We start from the raw sequence: 8,170 nt of genomic DNA, 5'->3' as shown, positions 1-8,170 counted from the left end.
AGCCTAATGTTGACACCATCTAGAAGAGTTCTGAGGATTTCCTGAGTCAATATCACACTCCAAAGGTAGTTCATCTTTCAAAAGTAAAGAGAACAGAATACTATTCTGGGAATGCTGAAGTCTTGCTGTATAAGCTGACTTATTTATCCAGTTTAATGATACCCCTGCCCCAAAGCTTCCTGTTTATTTTGAAAGCTCATTACCATGAGAAGCTAGTTTCCTTGGTGTATAGAGTCCAATAGCCTTCCTCATTAAATGGCTATATGTTTCACCATTATCTCACAATATAATCCTCTCTGAGTTCCCCCTCTACTGAGGGCTTAACTTCTTTGACTTTTTTTCTCACTTATATTCCAATTAGAACTGAATAGTTTATGTTACTCCTGCAAAGGTATATACAAAATTTCAAGGTGTATACATATTGTCAAAGCTGTCTTAACCTGTCAACTTTCTGACTGTTAAATCCTACTTGTCCCCAACAACTGCTTAATTAATTTTAGATATTCAACAATCTGGGTTTGTAATAACACCCTTGGTTGAATAAAATTTCTTTCCTCCATGAGCCACAAGTGGCACACACCTGGCCAAAAGAGAATAAAATAAATTCGATGGCATGAGTTGTACTTAAATGGAAGGTAAGGTGCTATGGTGGGCCACAAAGATGAACACACAAACAGGCAGAAGGTGAGTGTCATTAATCCTAAATAAGATGAAGGAGAAGATAACAGTGGGTGGGGTGGAGGAAATTCACAAATACTGAGTGACAGCTAATCAGCTAGGCATTTAAAATTTATTTCTCATTTAATTATTTCAGTAATACCATGAGGTAGACAATGTCATATTGGTTCACAGATGAGGAACTAAGCCTCAGGTTACACACAAGAATCAGATACCATTTATGCATTTGACTCTATTTCTGACTGACTTCAAAAGTTGTGCTTTATCTACCACAAGGCTTCATGAAAGTGTTGAAGTTCAGTCTTCAAGAAAGACATAAGATTCCTCTTCATTCTAGCTGCGAAGGAAGTAGTAACAAGGTTACATCTAGATGACTAGAAAAGTTATTGTACGACATATGAGTCTGTCCAGTCTAGCAGACAGGCAGCTCTATCAGCAGAAAGAAGCAGAGGCAATGGCCTCTAAAGGGTAGCGATATGTTCTGTCAGCCCCTGCCTACCCACCTACACTGATGGATGGTTTTTCCATCTCAGCTAGTGAGAACTGGACAAAAAGTATCTCCAAGAAATTACATGTGGCATTCCAGAGGAATCTAATGGGTACTTTGCTTCATGCTTTAATTTTAGTCCATTCCATTTTCTCTCTTTTCTTTTAATATTTTGGTTTCTGTGTTAGAATTTTCCTGAGAAACAAAACCAATAGACTATATATGTATATGGATATATGGATATATGTATGTATGTATGTATGTATGTATGTATATATGAATAGTTTATTTCTTTAGAGAATTTGTTCACTCAGTTATGGAGGCTGAGAAGTCCCTTGATATGTCTTCTGCAAGCCTGAGAACCAGAAATGCCAGTGATATTTTTCAGCCCAGGTTCAAAGGTCTGAGAATTGGGGGCAAATGGTGTAACTTCCAGCCTTATAGGGAAGACCTGAGAATGTAAGTCCTGGAGTTCAAAGACCTGAGGACCAGGATCTCCAATGTCTGCAAGCAGAAGAATGAGAGTTTGCTTTCCAGCATTTTGTTCTGTTCAGTCCCCCAATGAATTAATTTCCATCCATATTGGTGATGGCAAATCTTTAACTCAGTCTGTTGATTTAAATGCTAAACTCATCCAGAAACACTCTCACTGACAATCAAGAAATATTTTACCAACTATCTGGATATCTCTTAGCTCAGTCAAGTTGACACATGAAGTTATCGCAGTTCTCATGCTATTATCTCTGTTTCTTATCACTGCTTTTCCTGACTGCCTATATGTAATTCAACATGTTTTATACTCCTTTGCATGATTTCTAACTTTTTACTTTGTCTTAGCCCCCTTGATATAACACTCACACCCCAAAAAGCTACAGGATGTGGTTATCTCATTTCATCCACCTAATCGCCCGACTCTTTCTCCTTCTATGATGGACAAGCTGAAGTAAAATATAGCAAAGGATCACTAGAGACAAAAGTGATCCAGGACCTAGGTCCCTTTTCTCCTAGTAGCTTGCACTTTCCAGTACTGGTTTATTTGCCTGTGTCTTTCCCTTCTTTGAAATATAATTATAAACTTCTCAGGGTTGAATTTATTTTCTTCATTCATCTGGGACAGTCTTCCTATCCTAAACAAATAGACAGTCTTTTTCCTTGGCTCTGTAAAATGAATTATTTGATCTGAGAGTCCATAATGAATTTTTGTGGTCTTAATTAGATCATTAAACCAGGGGTTGAGATCATAACATGTCATCCTAATGATATCTATTTAATCAAAATGTCCATTTGTTTTCATTACACCAAGTTTAGAAAGCAATTCCAAAGTGCTTTCCAAGATGTTAATTGGTCTTTTAGTTTTACGTGTGTGTGTGTGTGTGTCTGTTTGTGTAGGTAAAGAATGTGCTACAATGAATAAGAAGATAATAATTTTTAGGTTACTCACTGATTCTCCCTTTCTGTCTCTCAAAATCCTCTATCTTCAGTGTTCACCTTCAGCGTCAACTTATCTAAGAAATCTAGACGAAGGTGGCCTATGATTTTTTTAGCACTCTAGATGATCGTTGGCTCCCCATTTATCTATCCATCTATAAAAGAACTAGCAAAGAAATCACCCAGCATAGGGGAAACCTTCTTACCTAATGTCTATTTCAGAAATGGCCACAGATGCCAACAGATATCTTTTCCCATCAGGGAAAAGAAGGACTGCCTGGTTAGCTGACAGAAGAGCTTACACTAAGAGGGCAGTCCTAGTTATCTTTGTGTAATAAGACATGGATAGAGTTTAAAACAGGTTCTCAAAGTTTGGTCCCAAACTAGCAGCAATAGATCACCTAAGTATTTATTATGAAGTCTCATACCAGAATTACTGAATCAGAAAAGCTGGAGATGATTCCAGGTGATTCTGAATGCAGGGTAGAGTTGGAAAAGGCTATAGAAAAATGGACCTATTAAACAATCTCTGGTTACTTAAAATGTTATATATGCCTCACCAACATATATAGTGGTAAGCAATTTCTGACATGGTTCCCAGCAAATGCCAATTTTTGGCATTCTTCCCCTTGTATAATCCTCTCCCCTTGCGTATTAGCTGGACCTAGTATTTGCTTAGAATGGAATATGGTCATGAGTGTACAAAAGATCCTGATTTTCATCTTGCTAATACTCTCTCCCTGGCTTTCTTTGTTTGCTTGTTCTGATGAAGCAAGCTGATGAGTGATATGTGGTAAGGAACTGAGGGCAGCCATTGACAATCATGAGCAAAGAACTAAAGCCCTCATTTCAATAGTTTGGGAGGATCTGAATCCTGCCAACAACTACATGAATAGCTTAGAAGTGAGTCCGTCCCAAATTGGCCTTCAAATGAGTTTCTTGCTCTGTACAAAACCTGATTACAACCTGTGATTGATCTTAAAGCAGAAAATCTGGCTAAATTATCTCAAGTTTCCTAATCCACGAAAATGATGAGATAATAATTGCATATGTTGTTTTAAGAGTGTTCAATTATGGAAATTTGTTATATACCAGTAGATAATGCATACATATTCTATATCGACATACATATTTGATTTGTAACATAATTCAGTTTAATAAGTATTTAATGAGCACGTGTGGCATTAAACATTAGGCTCTCCAGTAGCTACAGTAAATATATTAAGAAATATTACCTACCCTTAAAGAGAAAACATTTCTTTTTTAAAAATAGAAATGTTTACTTACATGGCACGCTTAGGATATGATACTAGGAAGTAAAAAGTAAAACACTAGACTTAAAGCTAAATCTCAAAAATATAATGGTATAATCAGTAAAAATAATTTTTTTGAGAGAATAGTGTTATTTCTCAGTAAACAAACATATGGACCAATATCTTTGAGCCAAACATTTCATTTTTATGTCAATCTTATTAAATGATTATTAATAATCTCATTTTTCAGTTGAAAAAGAAGTTAGTAATTTAGAAAAAGTACTTACCCAAGTTGTTACATAGCAGAGCCAGGTTTGTACACCCAGGCTGTCAGACTCCAGAACTTGCATCCAAAACAACTGCAACAGTCTGACTCCATAACGTAGGAATAGCATTTATCTTGTTTCCGACTATGTCTCAACATATTTATATTCCTGGCAAATGATAGACACTTGGTATTTCATTAAGAATGAAATTCAAGACAGGCATAGAGAGCAAGTAAAGAGTAATTCTTGTCTCTGCTTAACTGCCCAGATTTTCACCTACCCACTTTTCATCTACTTTTCTTGGGATTCCTCTTTGTTAGAAAATAATCCCATTACTACATAACGGAAACGAACACTCAATCCAGAGTTGTGATGCTTTGTTTAAAGTTAGTGTTCTCTAAATACAAGTTTATCCCTATGGCCCTCAAGTGTTGGTCTATATCTGAATCACTTGAGGAAGTTTTTAAAACTAAAAATACCTAGGCTCCATCCTTGAAGATTCTTATTCCATAGTTCTGACCTGGGATCTAGGATTTGGAATTCTTTTATAACTGATCCCCAAGAGATACTTATGAATGCTAAAATTTGAGATTTTTTTTTTAACTTAAGGAAAATGTTTTAACAAATCTACACAGACAATTATTTTAGCCCTAAGGCAAATAAATATAAGCAAATTAATTTAATATATAAATCAAGTGGGAGAAGTTTATATAGTTCTGTTATTGTAGTCAATATTATACATACATTTTTCAGGGCTGAGTTATAGGTTTTTGGTGATCTTTCATTGAGATATAAAATACTGAAGATTAATTTGAGAAAATCAGATTGCAAGTTTGAGAGAAAGTGCCTAGTGTTAATTAAGGGTTGATTATATTTGGTATCACTTGCACTAATTGAAGTACACTGTTCTTTGTTAACTGGGTCAGCCAGAGGTCAAGAGAACAGGTGGTTGAGCACAATTTCATAAGTACCTGTTTAATATTTGGCTCTGCAATTTCCCTGAGGTTGATCAAAGTGGGGATATGATTATTACCCAAGATTGTTTAGAGAGATTGAGCCTCGACTGATGAAAAAGGAGCTAATTAGAAACTCACCTTTCCAATCTGGAAAGTGATAAAGTTTAAATAAGAATGGCAAGCAATAGGCTGACCTGATAAAATTGGTCTTATGCCACTGTTCTTTTCCCTCTTACAACCAAACTTTTTAAGAAATATCTTCTTAATTTAATTATCTCTTTGGTCTATTAGAACATAGATTTTTATTTTCTATTCTATTTTCTCCTCCTTTTTGAATAACTAGACTTAACACTCACACATTCTTTTAATTGATTACGTACCTTTTTTTAACCTTACCCATGTGTAGATTTATCTTCTTTAATGTTCTTAAAAGATTTTTTTCACAAAGTTTTTCTTTATTGAATTTATATAACTTTGACTGCAACAGTTAAGTAGCCATTTATTCTATCTAAATCACTTGTTAGAAAGAACTTCAGAAGTGGGTAATGTGGTCACAAGGACACAAACCTTGTCTAACCAATAGACGTAATGGGAAAATCTAGATTTATAATTGGGAAAATCTAGATCTATACTGTATAATTAAAATTAGTGAAAAAAAACTTTTTTAGTTTCAATAACTATATAGGGAAACATCATGAGCGTAAAATATTACTAAAGTATAGAATATAGGCATCACATGAGTTTGAAAATTAAGTAAAGAATTAAGTGACAGAAGAAGATATTGAAGATTTACATCTTTTCTCACTGGAATTAGCATATATTTTTAAAGAAGTACTATAAAGTGTATCATTTAAAGTAGCCAATTATAATAAATTTATAAATTTTTTCTAAAGAATTAGAACAAAATACAGAGATGGTATTGCTATTGTGCTTTTACCAGTTTCTGAATAAGTTTTAAAATCACCATATTTTATCAAAAATCTCTAAGATGAAAGCAAGAAAACCACTGAGGGGATGGAAAGAATTAACTCTTTTTTTAACTTTTTAATAAAAAAATAAGGTAAACTCCCATTATGGGTAATTGGAAATAAAATAGATAAGCATGAAGAAGAAAGTCATAATCATCAGGGTTACATTCTCAGATAACAACTTCAGCATTTGACATACCATCTCAGGGCTAAAGGTTGATGACCACTACAAGGAAATCCAAACAGAAATGTAAACTTTTTACTTTATTTTTTTCCTTTATTGCTGATATAATTAATTCGACAAGTATTTATTAAGGACCAACCAATGGGGCTACATAAGAGACCAAGAGTAAAAACCCCATCTTCACAGCATTTACATTATAGTGAATTAAAGGTTGTGTATTTTATATAAAGAAAGATAAAATGTTCTTATAAATTATCTTTCTTACTCCTCATGTAAATAAATACTCATAAGCTGAGTAATCAACTTAGTTTAGGAAAAAGGTGACCACCAAACTAGTAGATGAAGAAGATGGCTCAAGGGACCCCAATTTTAAATGCACATGATGAAAAGGTATATTTCTGGCAGATGATGAGAAGAAAGAATACTAATTCAAATCTTGGTTCTGTTGATGAGAGCAGAAATAAGAAACTCTAAGAGAACACATGTGTTAGACCTCTTCCTGTTATGGAGAGAATATTTTTTATCCCACACAAGTAGAGTTTGACAATTGTGAATCCAGAGATAAAAGACTCTCTTAAGGACTCTCTTAAAGGTATGGTGGCTTATCAGAGATGATGAGTCTGGAAACAACTTCCCAATTTTCATTTTATTTTTCTTTTTTTGGCCCTCATACGCAGACACTACCATCACTGATTTTTACAAGGTCTTTATTTTGTTACTTGTATCTCATATTCCTGATCTGTCTGCATAAATTCTTCTCCCATGTCCACATATGCACTTACTCTTCACTCTTCTCTACAGTGTATGTGCAAGTGTGTGTGCATATATATATTTTAAATAAGGTTATTTTGATTTTTCAATATATATATCAGTGGTATTGTGTATCAGAGCTTTACCTAATTTGTATTTTTAATAATCAATACTATATTTTAATATCTATCTTTGACCCTGTACATAACTCTATTTTAGGGGTTCTTAAACATTTTTGTTTGGCAAACCCTTTCAGCAGTTTAGATTCCTTCTCAGAGTAATCTGTTACGGAACCCTATGGACCATAATGTCTTTAATACTTGTGGCAGACATTATCAAATGCATTGAGTTACAAAATAAACCAATTATACTGAAATACAGCTATCAAAATACTAAAACAATAAATGTGTAGCATAGCAATATATGTGCTTATTTATTTATACATTAAATAACACAATCTAGTGGCCAGTTTAATAACTACAATCGTTCCATTATGATGATTAGCTTATGAAATGTTTTGAGATGTCTGAAACAAGTTTAATGTGATTTGAAAATAAATGTGACTGCTGTTGGTGACAAAGTCAAGGTACTGCTAATAGAACTATGGTTTATTGTCTCCATTTTTAATTAAATGAATTGTTAAATGTCAGTTTGAGATTTGTGAATATGAGAATGTATTTTTCTTTTGTTCCCGTCTAAGTTTATTGGCCCTCTGAATTCAATCTGATTTTTTATCCTAGGTTAACAATTCCTACTCTATTTTATTGATTCGATGTGCATATACCCCAATTTATTGATGGGCATCTTCATGGTTTCAACTTCCTGATTCCATAAATAATACTGGACTTTATTCTTTACAGTTAAAGATATAGTTGCATATTTTAGCTGTAGTATGATTATTATGCCTCACTCAAAGTGGTTGGAGAAATTAAATAGGATGATATATAATAACATATATTGAATTGAGTTAATATGTAATTGTTTTATAAAATACAAATAAGAAGGTGAAAGGGAATAAAAGGTTCAAACTTTCAGGTATAAACAAGTCACGGGGATGTGGTGAATATAGTGAATAATTCTATGATAGCATTGTACAGTGTCAAGTGGTTGCTGGATTTATCATGGTGATCTCTTCTTTAGGTATGTAAATGTTGAAGAACTATGGTGTACACCTGAAATTAATACAATGTTGTATGTTAT

The sequence above is a fragment of the Pteropus alecto genome, unplaced genomic scaffold (assembly GCF_000325575.1).
Source record: "Pteropus alecto unplaced genomic scaffold, ASM32557v1 scaffold146, whole genome shotgun sequence".
NCBI classification, from domain to species: Eukaryota; Metazoa; Chordata; class Mammalia; order Chiroptera; family Pteropodidae; genus Pteropus; species Pteropus alecto.
This window is presented reverse-complemented; position numbering follows the sequence as displayed.